Below are 14,910 nucleotides of genomic sequence, written 5' to 3'. Positions count from 1 at the left end.
AATAAGAGAGATGAAGACATGTTTTCGGATGGCCACAACGCCCCCTCGCCACCCAAATGTGCATGTTTCAAGTGTACATTGGGAGTCGACGGAACATCGGGAGTCCGCTTGCTTTCTCCGGATCAGCTGCCACCCCCCCTGATCTACCAGATAGACAAGAACATGTCTTCTCCGCCAATCTCATCCACCGAAGCTCCGATCATGGCTTCTTCTACCTTTATACTGATATACCCCCACGGAGCAACATGCGGGCAAGGGAACTCTTGCTACCCTTCAGTAAAGCAGGTATCTCTTATAGATGGTGACTGCACCTTGGCCAGGATTGAAGACCGCGACTAACCCCTTTGAAACTTGTCTCTCAGGGAGCTGCGATCCATCAAACATTTCATTGTTAACAGAGGGGAACCATTACTTGGTTAAGACGACCGGACACGCGTTCCCCACCATTTCGCATCCAATCGAATCGCCGCACAAGAGCTCGTTACCTGAGAAAGGTATAGCATTGGCTCGCAGCTTGTGTATTGCAGTTCAGACAGATAGGCCACTTTAGATAGTTCTTCGTGTTCACAGTTAAGACCACGGCTAGACCCATATGGAATTAATTCTTCAAGGAGCAGCGGTACACCAAGCATTTCATTGTGTACTAGAAAGCACCTCTACCATGTAACAAACATACGACCACCAAATTTCTGCTTACTTCCCCCAGCGGATAGTATTTGCTAGTATCATCCACAAAGTAAATCAATTTTTTCAATGTACCGCTTCTTGGGGGAACTGGGCATGAATCAATCAAGCATTTTGAGGTAGCATGTCCGCTTCACCGCGAGGTGCTCTGAATACCATTATACATTCTTTTTCATCATCCACTTTCAGACCACTACAAGACCCATACTGAATTAATTCCTCAAGGAGCTGCAGTCCACAAAACATTTTACTGTGTACTAGAGGGCACCTCCACCATGTAACAGAAAACATACAACCTTCTTAATTTAATTCTGCATTGTTTCCCAGACGATTTGTTAGCCATACAACAGTACCATCCACAGTAATTCACCTCTTTGAAATCCAATGCATTGTAGAGAAACTGAGGTGGTAGCATTCAAACCGTTCTGTAATGTTAATTCTGCTTCATAGAAAGGTGCTACAGGTTCCACAATAATTAATTGGATATTTTTGCAATATATATAGGGCGAGAAAACTCGGGGGGACTCCCTTTTCATTTATGTACATATTCTTTCCATATTGCAAATAATTCCAATTTTTCCCGATTGCATGTCCCCCTAATATACCCAAAATGGGCCTATCGATGGGTTCACAAAGGTACCCAAAATATGAGATTTTGACTGAAAGAGGCTGGCTAACTTCCGGGAACATGATCATAGGAAATAGGTCAAAATCCCGAATCGCAGTTGTTTACGAACAACCACGAACGGAGACTTAAAATAACCTATAAGGCTGGAATTCATGGGGCCTGTATAACAGGCATTTACACAGACTCTCGGGAGGGAGGGCTCTGTGGCCGGGAGAATTTTCTGGCTCCCCGCCCGAAACTTTTCAGAGTCCCTAATGCCTGCTTGAATGTGAATAAGCAGAGCCCGGTAGCTGATATTTTGCCGGGGTGTGGAGGCCCCGGTCGCCGCCAAATTCCTCTGGTCACAGCTTGTGTTAATACACATGTTAATTTTACATGCAAACCACCAATGACAATTTTCCTCGGCCGCGGAGGCCTCGGTCGCCGCCAGAATTTTCTGGTTCCCGCTCAATATATTGCAGAGTCCTGCAGGCCTGCTTCTGTAGGAATATGCAGAGCCCGGTAGCTGATATTTTGCCGGGGTGAGGAGGCCTCGGTCGCCGCCAAATTCCTCTCATCCCAGCTTGTGTTAATACACATGTTAATTTTACATGCAAAACCACCAATTACCATTTCCTCGGCCGCGGAGGCCTCGGTCGCCGGGAGATTTTCCTGGCTCCCCGCTCAATATACTGCACAGTCCCGCAGGCCTGTCTCCAGTGGAATACACACAGTCCGAGAGCCGAAAATTTGCCGGGGTGTGGAGGCCTCGGTCGCCAACAGATTGCCATAGGCTCTGGCTGCAATATTTACCGTGTATTTTTTCCCTCCAGAGACACCACTACACCCTATATAACCCAAAATGGGCCTTGACGCGTGTACACGCGGAGCCCGAGCGCCGAGAGTTCTCCCGGCCGCGGAGGCCTCGGTCGCCGGGAGAATTTCAACGGCCCCTGCTCGAAATTTTTCTAAGTCCAGAATGCCTGCTTCTCCCAGCCTGTGTTAATACACATGTTAATTTAACATGTAAAATCACCAAGGACCATTTCCTCGGCCGCGGAGGCCTCGGTCACCGCCAGAATTTTCTGGCTGCCCGCTCCCCATGGGTAGACGCGCTGCCCAAGCGCCGAGAGTTCTCCCGGCCGCGGAGGCCTCGGTCGCCGGGAGAATTTCTCCGGCCCCTGCTCGAAATTTTTCAAAGTCCAGAATGCCTGCTTCTCCCAGCATGTGTTAATACACATGTTAATTTAACATGTAATATTACCAATGACCTTTTCCTCGGCCGCGGAGGCCTCGGTCGCCGCCAGAATTTTCTGGCTGCCCGCTCCCCATGGGTAGACGCGGAGCCCGAGCGCCGAGAGTTCTCCCGGCCGCGGAGGCCTCGGTCGCCGGGAGAATTTCTCCGGCCCCTGCTCGAAATTTTTCAAAGTCCAGAATGCCTAGTTCTCCCAGCCTGTGTTAATACACATGTTAATTTAACATGTAAAATTACCAAGGATTATTATCCCGGCCGCAGAGGCCTCGGTCGCCGCCAGAAATTTCTGGCTCCCCGCTCAATGTATTGCAGAGTCCCGCAGGCTTGCTTCTCCAAGCCTGTGTTAATACACATGTTAATTTAACATGTAAAATTACAGAGGATTATTTCCCCGGCCGCGGAGGCCTCGGTCGCCGCCAGAATTTTCTGGCTGCCCGCTCAATGTATTGCAGAGTCCCGCAGGCTTGCTTCTCCAAGCCTGTGTTAATACACATGTTAATTTAACATGCAAAATCACCAATGACAAATTCCTCGGCCGCGGAGGCCTCGATCGCCGGGAAAATGTTCTGGCTCCCTGCTCGAATTTTTTTTCTAAGTCCCGATTCGCTATTACAGGCTGGCGCACGGAGTCCGAGGGGCGTAAATATGCCGGGTAGTGGTGCCTTCCGTCGCCGAGACATTTTACAATTGCCTGGGAGCAGTATTTAACATGTTAATTTTTTCCCCTCGTGACACCACTACCCCCTATATAACGCAAAATGGGCCTTGCCAAGGGGGCGCGCAACGCCCGAGCGCGGGCGTTTTTCCCGGCCGCCGAGACCTCCATCGCCGGGAGAATGTCTTCAGCTATTTGCTAGATTTCCCGATTCGCCCCGCACGACAAACAACCACGAACGAGGTGGTTTTCGAGAGTTCTCCCGGCCGCGGAGGCCTCGGTCGCAGGGAGAATTTCCCTGGCCCCTGCTCGAAATTTTTCTAAGTCCAGAATGCCTGCATCTCCCAGCCTGTGTTAAAACACATGTTAATTTAACATGTAAAATTACCAATGACCATTTCCTCGGCCGCAGAGGCCTCGGTCGCAGCCAGAATTTTCTGGCTCCCTGCTCAATATATTGCAGAGTCCCGCATGCTTGCTTCTCCAAGCCTGTGTTAATACACATGTTAATTTAACATGTAAAATTACCGAGGATTATTTCCCCGGCCGCGGAGGCCTCGGTCGCCGCCAGAAATTTCTGGCTCCCCGCTCAATATATTGCAGCGACCCGCAGGCTTGCTTCTCCCAGCCTGTGTTAATACACATGTTAATTTAACATGTAAAATCACCAAGGACCATTTCCTCGGCCGCGGAGGCCTCGGTCGCCGCCAGAATTTTCTGGCTGCCCGCTCCCCATGTGTAGACGCGGAGCCCGAGCGCCGAGAGTTCTCCCGGCCGCGGAGGCCTCGTAGCCGGGAGAATTTCTCGGGCCCCTGCTCGAAATTTTTCTAAGTCCAGAATGCCTGCTTCTCCCAGCCTGTGTTAATACACATGTTAATTTAACATGTAATTTTACCAATGACCTTTTCCTCGGCCGCGGAGGCCTCGGTCGCCGCCAGAATTTTCTGGCTCCCGGCTCAATATATTACAGAGTCCCGCAGGCCTGTCTCCAGTGGAATACACACAGTCCGAGAGCCGAAAATTTGCCGGGGTGTGGAGGCCTCGGTCGCCAACAGATTGCCATAGGCTCTGGCTGCAATATTTACCGTGTATTTTTTCCCTCCAGAGACACCACTACCCCCTATAAAACCCAAAATAGGCCTTGCGGTGGGTACACGCAGAGCCCGAGCGCCGAAGTTCTCCCGGCCGCGGAGGCCTCGGTCGCCGGGAGAATTTCTCCGGCCCCTGCTCGAAATTTTTCAAAGTCCAGAATGCCTGCTTCTCCCAGCCTGTGTTAATACACATGTTAATTTAACATGTTAAATTATCGAGGATTATTTCCCCGGCCGTGGAGGCCTCGGTCGCCGCCAGAATTTTCTGGCTCCCCGCTCAATATATTGCAGAGTCCCGCAGGCTTGCTTCTCCCAGCCTGTGTTAATACACATGTTAATTTAACATGTAAAATCACCGAGGACCATTTCCTCGGCCGCGGAGGCCTCGGTCGCCGCCAGAATTTTCTGGCTCACCTCTCAATGTATTGCAGAGTCCCGCAGGCTTGGTTCTCCAAGCCTGTGTTAATACACATGTTAATTTAACATGTAAAATTACCGAGGATTATTTCCCCGGCCGCGGAGGCCTCGGTCGCCGCCAGAATTTTCTGGCTCCCCGCTCAATGTATTGCAGAGTCCCGCAGGCTTGGTTCTCCAAGCCTGTGTTAATACACATGTTAATTTAACATGTAAAATTACCGAGGATTATTTCCCCGGCCACGGAGGCCTCGGTCGCCGACAGAATTGTCTGGCTCCCTGCTCGAATTTTTTCTAAGTCCCGATTCGCTATTACAGGCTGGCGCACGGAGTCAGAGGGGCGGGAATTCGCCGGGTAGTGGTGCCTTCCGTCGCCGAGACATTTTTCTATTGCCTGGAAGCTGTATTTAACATGTTAATTTTTTCCCCCTCGGGACACCACTACCCCCTATATAACCCAACATGGGCCTTGCCGCGGGTACACGCGGAGCCCGAGCGCCGAGTGTTCTCCCGGCCGCGGAGGCCTCGGTCGCCGGGAGAATTTCTCCGGCCCCTGCTCGAAATTTTTCAAAGTCCAGAATGCCTGCTTCTCCCAGCCTGTGTTAATACACATGTTAATTTAACATGTTAAATTACCGAGGATTATTTCCCCGGCCGTGGAGGCCTCGGTCGCCGCCAGAATTTTCTGGCTCCCCGCTCAATATATTGCAGAGTCCCGCAGGCTTGCTTTTCCCAGCCTGTGTTAATACACATGTTAATTTAACATGTAAAATTACCAATGACCATTTCCTCGGCCGCAGAGGCCTCGGTCGCCGCCAGAATTTTCTGGCTCCCCGCTCAATGTATTGCAGAGTCCCGCAGGCATGCTTCTCCAAGCCTGTGTTAATACACATGTTAATTTAACATGTTAAATTACCGAGGATTATTTCCCCGGCCGTGGAGGCCTCGGTCGCCGCCAGAATTTTCTGGCTCCCCGCTCAATATATTGCAGAGTCCCGCAGGCTTGCTTTTCCCAGCCTGTGTTAATACACATGTTAATTTAACATGTAAAATCACCAAGGACCATTTCCTCGGCCGCGGAGGCCTCGGTCGCCGCCAGAATTTTCTGGCTTCCCGCTCCCCATGGGTAGACGCGGAGCCCGAGCGCCGAGAGTTCTCCCGGCCGCGGAGGCCTCGGTCGCCGGGAGAATTTCTCCGGCCCCTGCTCGAAATTTTTCAAAGTCTAGAATGCCTAGTTCTCCCAGCCTGTGTTAATACACATGTTAATTTAACATGTAAAATTACCAAGGATTATTATCCCGGCCGCAGAGGCCTCGGTCGCCGCCAGAAATTTCTGGCTCCCCGCTCAATGTATTGCAGCGTCCCGCAGGCTTGCTTCTCCAAGCCTGTGTTAATACACATGTTAATTTAACATGTAAAATTACAGAGGATTATTTCCCCGGCCGCGGAGGCCTCGGTCGCCGCCAGAATTTTCTGGCTGCCCGCTCAATGTATTGCAGAGTCCCGCAGGCTTGCTTCTCCAAGCCTGTGTTAATACACATGTTAATTTAACATGCAAAATCACCAATGACAAATTCCTCGGCCGCGGAGGCCTCGATCGCCGGGAAAATGTTCTGGCTCCCTGCTCGAATTTTTTTTCTAAGTCCCGATTCGCTATTACAGGCTGGCGCACGGAGTCCGAGGGGCGTAAATATGCCGGGTAGTGGTGCCTTCCGTCGCCGAGACATTTTACAATTGCCTGGGAGCAGTATTTAACATGTTAATTTTTTCCCCTCGGGACACCACTACCCCCTATATAACCCAAAATGGGCCTTGCCAAGGGGGCGCGCAACGCCCGAGCGCGGGCGTTTTTCCCGGCCGCCGAGGCCTCCATCGCCGGGAGAATGTCTTCAGCTATTTGCTAGATTTCCCGATTCGCCCCGCACGGCAAACAACCACGAACGAGGTGGTTTTCGAGAGTTCTCCCGGCCGCGGAGGCCTCGGTCGCCGGGAGAATTTCTCGGGCCCCTGCTCGAAATTTTTCTAAGTCCAGAATGCCTGCATCTCCCAGCCTGTGTTAAAACACATGTTAATTTAACATGTAAAATTACCAATGACCATTTCCTCGGCCGCAGAGGCCTCGGTCGCAGCCAGAATTTTCTGGCTCCCTGCTCAATATATTGCAGAGTCCCGCATGCTTGCTTCTCCCAGCCTGTGTTAATACACATGGTTATTTAACATGTAAAATTACCGAGGATTATTTCCCTGGCCGCAGAGGCCGCGGTCGCCGCCAGAATTTTCTGGCTCCCCGCTCAATGTATTGCAGAGTCCCGCAGGCTTGCTTCTCCAAGCCTGTGTTAATACACATGTTAATTTAACATGTAAAATTACCGAGGATTATTTCCCCGGCCGCGGAGGCCTCGGTCGCCGCCAGAATTTTCTGGCTCCCCGCTCAATATATTGCAGCGACCCGCAGGCTTGCTTCTCCCAGCCTGTGTTAATACACATGTTAATTTAACATGTAAAATTACCGAGGATTATTTCCCCGGCCGCGGAGGCTTCGGTCGCCGCCAGAATTTTCTGGCTCCCGGCTCAATATATTACAGAGTCCCGCAGGCCTGTCTCCAGTGGAATACACACAGTCCGAGAGCCGAAAATTTGCCGGGGTGTGGAGGCCTCGGTCGCCAACAGATTGCCATAGGCTCTGGCTGCAATATTTACCGTGTATTTTTTCCCTCCAGAGACACCACTACCCCCTATATAACCCAAAATGGGCCTTGCGGCGTGTACACGCGGAGCCCGAGCGCCGAAGTTCTCCCGGCCGCGGAGGCCTCGGTCGCCGGGAGAATTTCTCCGGCCCCTGCTCGAAATTTTTCAAAGTCCAGAATGCCTGCTTCTCCCAGCCTGTGTTAATACACATGTTAATTTAACATGTAAAATTACCGAGGATTATTTCCCCGGCCGCGGAGGCCTCGGTCGCCGCCAGAATTTTCTGGCTCCCCGCTCAATGTATTGCAGAGTCCCGCAGGCTTGCTTCTCCCAGCCTGTGTTAATACACATGTTAATTTAACATGTAAAATCATTGAGGACCATTTCCTCGGCCGCGGAGGCCTCGGTCGCCGCCAGAATTTTCTGGCTCCCCGCTCAATGTATTGCAGAGTCCCGCAGGCTTGCTTCTCCCAGCCTGTGTTAATACACATGTTAATTTAACATGTAAAATCAACAAGGACCATTTCCTCGGCCGCGGAGGCCTCGGTCGCCGCCAGAATTTTCTGGCTGCCCGCTCCCCATTGGTAGACGCGGAGCCCGAGCGCCGAGAGTTCTCCCGGCCGCGGAGGCCTCGGTCGCCGGGAGAATTTCTCCGGCCCCTGCTCGAAATTTTTCAAAGTCCAGAATGCCTGCTTCTCCCAGCATGTGTTAATACACATGTTAATTTAACATGTAATATTACCAATGACCTTTTCCTCGTCCGCGGAGGCCTCGGTCGCCGCCAGAATTTTCTGGCTGCCCGCTCCCCATGGGTAGACGCGCTGCCCGAGCGCCGAGATTTCTCCCGGCCGCGGAGGCCTCTGTCGCCGGGAGAATTTCTCTGGCCCCTGCTCGAAATTTTTCAAAGTCCAGAATGCCTAGTTCTCCCAGCCTGTGTTAATACACATGTTAATTTAACATGTAAAATTACCAAGGATTATTATCCCGGCCGCAGAGGCCTCGGTCGCCGCCAGAAATTTCTGGCTCCCCGCTCAATGTATTGCAGAGACCCGCAGGCTTGCTTCTCCAAGCCTGTGTTAATACACATGTTAATTTAACATGTAAAATTACCGAGGATTATTTCCCCGGCCGCGGAGGCCTCGATCGCCGCCAGAAATTTCTGGCTCCCCGCTCAATATATTGCAGCGACCCGCAGGCTTGCTTCTCCCAGCCTGTGTTAATACACATGTTAATTTAACATGTAAAATCACCAAGGACCATTTCCTCGGCCGCGGAGGCCTCGGTCGCCGCCAGAATTTTCTGGCTGCCCGCTCCCCATGTGTAGACGCGGAGCCCGAGCGCCGAGAGTTCTCCCGGCCGCGGAGGCCTCGGTCGCCGCCAGAATTTTCTGGCTCCCCGCTCAATGTATTGCAGAGTCCCGCAGGCTTGCTTCTCCAAGCCTGTGTTAATACACATGTTAATTTAACATGCAAAATCACCAATGACAATTTCCTCGGCCGCGGAGGCCTCCATCGCCGGGAGAATTTTCTGGCTCTCTGCTCGAATTTTTTCTAAGTCCCGATTCGCTATTACAGGCTGGCGCACGGAGTCCGAGGGGCGGAAATATGCCGGGTAGTGGTGCCTTCCGTCGCCGAGACATTTTACAATTGCCTGGGAGCAGTATTTAACATGTTAATTTTTTCCCCCTCGGGACACCACTACCCCCTATATAACCCAAAATGGGCCATGCAATGGGTGCCCACAACGCCCGAGCGCGGGCATTTTTCCCGGGCGCCGAGGCCTCGATCGCCGGGAGAATGTCTCCAGCTATTTGCATGATGTCCCGATTCGCCCCACAAGGCGAACAACCACGAACGAGGTGGTTTTCGTTCGTGGTTGTTTTCGTTCGTGGTTGTTTACTGTTCGTGGTTGTTTTCATTCGTGGTTGTTGTGCGTTCGTGGTTGTTGTCGTTCGGGGTTGTTTTCCGTTCGTGGTTGTTGTCGTTCGTGGTTGTTGTCGTTCGTGGTTGTTGTCGTTCGTGGTTGTTTTCCGTTCGTGGTTGTTTTACGTTCGTGGTTGTTTTCGAGGCAATTGGTACTTTGAAAATTTCAATCGGTTAGCTAGAAAAAATTCTCCCGGCGGTGATTGCCTTGATCGCCGGGAGAATTTTCTGGCTCCCCGATAAAATTTTTTCCAAGTCCCGATTCGCTCTTACTAGCTGGCGCACGGAGTCCGAGGGGCGGGAATTCGCCGGGTAGTGGTGTGTTCCGTCGCCGAGACATTTTCCTATTGCCTGGAAGCAGTATTTAACATGTTAATTTTTTCCCCCTCGGGACACCACTACCCCCTATATAACACAAAATGGGCCTTGCCGCGGGTACACCCGGAGCCCGAGCGCCGAGAGTTCTCCCGGCCGCAGAGGCCTCGGTCGCCGGGAGATTTTCTCCGGCCCCTGCTCGAAATTTTCCAAAGTCCAGAATGCCTGCTTCTCCCAGCCTGTGTTAATACACATGTTAATTTAACATGTAAAATCACCAAGGACCATTTCCTCGGCCGCGGAGGCCTCGGTCGCCGCCAGAATTTTCTGGCTGCCCGCTCCCCAAGGGTAGACGCGGAGCCCGAGCGCCGAGAGTTCTCCCGGCCGCGGAGGCCTCGGTCGCCGGGAGAATTTCTCCGGCCCCTGCTCGAAATTTTTCAAAGTCCAGAATGCCTGCTTCTCCCAGCATGTGTTAATACACATGTTAATTTAACATGTAATATTACCAATGACCTTTTCCTCGGCCGCGGAGGCCTCGGTCGCCGCCAGAATTTTCTGGCTGCCCGCTCCCCATGGGTAGACGCGGAGCCCGAGCGCCGAGAGTTCTCCCGGCCGCGGAGGCCTCGGTCGCCGGGAGAATTTCTCCGGCCCCTGCTCGAAATTTTTCAAAGTCCAGAATGCCTAGTTCTCCCAGCCTGTGTTAATACACATGTTAATTTAACATGTAAAATTACCAAGGATTATTATCCCGGCCGCAGAGGCCTCGGTCGCCGCCAGAAATTTCTGGCTCCCCGCTCAATGTATTGCAGAGTCCCGCAGGCTTGCTTCTCCAAGCCTGTGTTAATACACATGTTAATTTAACATGTAAAATTACAGAGGATTATTTCCCCGGCCGCGGAGGCCACGGTCGCCGCCAGAATTTTCTGGCTGCCCGCTCAATGTATTGCAGAGTCCCGCAGGCTTGCTTCTCCAAGCCTGTGTTAATACACATGTTAATTTAACATGCAAAATCACCAATGACAAATTCCTCGGCCGCGGAGGCCTCGATCGCCGGGAAAATGTTCTGGCTCCCTGCTCGAATTTTTTTTCTAAGTCCCGATTCGCTATTACAGGCTGGCGCACGGAGTCCGAGGGGCGTAAATATGCCGGGTAGTGGTGCCTTCCGTCGCCGAGACATTTTACAATTGCCTGGGAGCAGTATTTAACATGTTAATTTTTTCCCCTCGGGACACCACTACCCCCTATATAACCCAAAATGGGCCTTGCCAAGGGGGCGCGCAACGCCCGAGCGCGGGCGTTTTTCCCGGCCGCCGAGGCCTCCATCGCCGGGAGAATGTCTTCAGCTATTTGCTAGATTTCCCGATTCGCCCCGCACGGCAAACAACCACGAACGAGGTGGTTTTCGAGAGTTCTCCCGGCCGCAGAGGCCTCGGTCGCCGGGAGAATTTCTCGGGCCCCTGCTCGAAATTTTTCTAAGTCCAGAATGCCTGCATCTCCCAGCCTGTGTTAAAACACATGTTAATTTAACATGTAAAATTACCAATGACCATTTCCTCGGCCGCAGAGGCCTCGGTCGCAGCCAGAATTTTCTGGCTCCCTGCTCAATATATTGCAGAGTCCCGCATGCTTGCTTCTCCCAGCCTGTGTTAATACACATGGTTATTTAACATGTAAAATTACCGAGGATTATTTCCCTGGCCGCAGAGGCCGCGGTCGCCGCCAGAATTTTCTGGCTCCCCGCTCAATGTATTGCAGAGTCCCGCAGGCTTGCTTCTCCAAGCCTGTGTTAATACACATGTTAATTTAACATGTAAAATTACCGAGGATTATTTCCCCGGCCGCGGAGGCCTCGGTCGCCGCCAGAATTTTCTGGCTCCCCGCTCAATATATTGCAGCGACCCGCAGGCTTGCTTCTCCCAGCCTGTGTTAATACACATGTTAATTTAACATGTAAAATTACCGAGGATTATTTCCCCGGCCGCGGAGGCCTCGGTCGCCGCCAGAATTTTCTGGCTCCCGGCTCAATATATTACAGAGTCCCGCAGGCCTGTCTCCAGTGGAATACACACAGTCCGAGAGCCGAAAATTTGCCGGCGTGTGGAGGCCTCGGTCGCCAACAGATTGCCATAGGCTCTGGCTGCAATATTTACCGTGTATTTTTTCCCTCCAGAGACACCACTACCCCCTATATAACCCAAAATGGGCCTTGCGGCGGGTACACGCGGAGCCCGAGCGCCGAAGTTCTCCCGGCCGCGGAGGCCTCGGTCGCCGGGAGAATTTCTCCGGCCCCTGCTCGAAATTTTTCAAAGTCCAGAATGCCTGCTTCTCCCAGCCTGTGTTAATACACATGTTAATTTAACATGTAAAATTACCGAGGATTATTTCCCCGGCCGCGGAGGCCTCGGTCGCCGCCAGAATTTTCTGGCTCCCCGCTCAATGTATTGCAGAGTCCCGCAGGCTTGCTTCTCCCAGCCTGTGTTAATACACATGATAATTTAACATGTAAAATCATTGAGGACCATTTCCTCGGCCGCGGAGGCCTCGGTCGCCGCCAGAATTTTCTGGCTCCCCGCTCAATGTATTGCAGAGTCCCGCAGGCTTGCTTCTCCCAGCCTGTGTTAATACACATGTTAATTTAACATGTAAAATCAACAAGGACCATTTCCTCGGCCGCGGAGGCCTCGGTCGCCGCCAGAATTTTCTGGCTGCCCGCTCCCCATTGGTAGACGCGGAGCCCGAGCGCCGAGAGTTCTCCCGGCCGCGGAGGCCTCGGTCGCCGGGAGAATTTCTCCGGCCCCTGCTCGAAATTTTTCAAAGTCCAGAATGCCTGCTTCTCCCAGCATGTGTTAATACACATGTTAATTTAACATGTAATATTACCAATGACCTTTTCCTCGGCCGCGGAGGCCTCGGTCGCCGCCAGAATTTTCTGGCTGCCCGCTCCCCATGGGTAGACGCGCTGCCCGAGCGCCGAGAGTTCTCCCGGCCGCGGAGGCCTCGGTCGCCGGGAGAATTTCTCCGGCCCCTGCTCGAAATTTTTCAAAGTCCAGAATGCCTAGTTCTCCCAGCCTGTGTTAATACACATGTTAATTTAACATGTAAAATTACCAAGGATTATTATCCCGGCCGCAGAGGCCTCGGTCGCCGCCAGAAATTTCTGGCTCCCCGCTCAATGTATTGCAGAGTCCCGCAGGCTTGCTTCTCCAAGCCTGTGTTAATACACATGTTAATTTAACATGTAAAATTACCGAGGATTATTTCCCCGGCCGCGGAGGCCTCGGTCGCCGCCAGAAATTTCTGGCTCCCCGCTCAATATATTGCAGCGACCCGCAGGCTTGCTTCTCCCAGCCTGTGTTAATACACATGTTAATTTAACATGTAAAATCACCAAGGACCATTTCCTCGGCCGCGGAGGCCTCGGTCGCCGCCAGAATTTTCTGGCTGCCCGCTCCCCATGTGTAGACGCGGAGCCCGACCGCCGAGAGTTCTCCCGGCCGCGGAGGCCTCGGTCGCCGCCAGAATTTTCTGGCTCCCCGCTCAATGTATTGCAGAGTCCCGCAGGCTTGCTTCTCCAAGCCTGTGTTAATACACATGTTAATTTAACATGCAAAATCACCAATGACAATTTCCTCGGCCGCGGAGGCCTCCATCGCCGGGAGAATTTTCTGGCTCTCTGCTCGAATTTTTTCTAAGTCCCGATTCGCTATTACAGGCTGGCGCACGGAGTCCGAGGGGCGGAAATATGCCGGGTAGTGGTGCCTTCCGTCGCCGAGACATTTTACAATTGCCTGGGAGCAGTATTTAACATGTTAATTTTTTCCCCCTCGGGACACCACTACCCCCTATATAACCCAAAATGGGCCATGCAATGGGTGCCCACAACGCCCGAGCGCGGGCATTTTTCCCGGGCGCCGAGGCCTCGATCGCCGGGAGAATGTCTCCAGCTATTTGCATGATGTCCCGATTCGCCCCACAAGGCGAACAACCACGAACGAGGTGGTTTTCGTTCGTGGTTGTTTTCGTTCGTGGTTGTTTACCGTTCGTGGTTGTTTTCATTCGTGGTTGTTGTGCGTTCGTGGTTGTTGTCGTTCGGGGTTGTTTTCCGTTCGTGGTTGTTGTCGTTCGTGGTTGTTGTCGTTCGTGGTTGTTGTCGTTCGTGGTTGTTTTCCGTTCGTGGTTGTTTTACGTTCGTGGTTGTTTTCGAGGCAATTGGTACTTTGAAAATTTCAATCGGTTAGCTAGAAAAAATTCTCCCGGCGGTGATTGCCTTGATCGCCGGGAGAATTTTCTGGCTCCCCGATAAAATTTTTTCCAAGTCCCGATTCGCTCTTACAAGCTGGCGCACGGAGTCCGAGGGGCGGGAATTCGCCGGGTAGTGGTGCGTTCCGTCGCCGAGACATTTTCCTATTGCCTGGAAGCAGTATTTAACATGTTAATTTTTTCCCCCTCGGGACACCACTACCCCCTATATAACACAAAATGGGCCTTGCCGCGGGTACACCCGGAGCCCGAGCGCCGAGAGTTCTCCCGGCCGCAGAGGCCTCGGTCGCCGGGAGAATTTCTCCGGCCCCTGCTCGAAATTTTCCAAAGTCCAGAATGCCTGCTTCTCCCAGCCTGTGTTAATACACATGTTAATTTAACATGTAAAATTACCAAGGACCATTTCCTCGGCCGCGGAGGCCTCGGTCGCCGCCAGAATTTTCTGGCTGCCCGCTCCCCATGGGTAGACGCGGAGCCCGAGCGCCGAGAGTTCTCCCGGCCGCGGAGGCCTCGGTCGCCGGGAGAATTTCTCCGGCCCCTGCTCGAAATTTTTCAAAGTCCAGAATGCCTGCTTCTCCCAGCATGTGTTAATACACATGTTAATTTAACATGTAATATTACCAATGACCTTTTCCTCGGCCGCGGAGGCCTCGGTCGCCGCCAGAATTTTCTGGCTGCCCGCTCCCCATGGGTAGACGCGGAGCCCGAGCGCCGAGAGTTCTCCCGGCCGCGGAGGCCTCGGTCGCCGGGAGAATTTCTCCGGCCCCTGCTCGAAATTTTTCAAAGTCCAGAATGCCTAGTTCTCCCAGCCTGTGTTAATACACATGTTAATTTAACATGTAAAATTAACAAGGATTATTATCCCGGCCGCAGAGGCCTCGGTCGCCGCCAGAAATTTCTGGCTCCCCGCTCAATGTATTGCAGAGTCCCGCAGGCTTGCTTCTCCAAGCCTGTGTTAATACACATGTTAATTTAACATGTAAAATTACAGAGGATTATTTCCCCGGCCGCGGAGGCCT

The sequence above is a fragment of the Bacillus rossius genome, unplaced genomic scaffold (genome assembly GCF_032445375.1).
Source record: "Bacillus rossius redtenbacheri isolate Brsri unplaced genomic scaffold, Brsri_v3 Brsri_v3_scf687, whole genome shotgun sequence".
Classification (NCBI taxonomy): Eukaryota; Metazoa; Arthropoda; class Insecta; order Phasmatodea; family Bacillidae; genus Bacillus; species Bacillus rossius.
The sequence above is the reverse complement of the archived record's forward strand: the minus strand, read 5'-3'. Positions refer to the sequence as shown.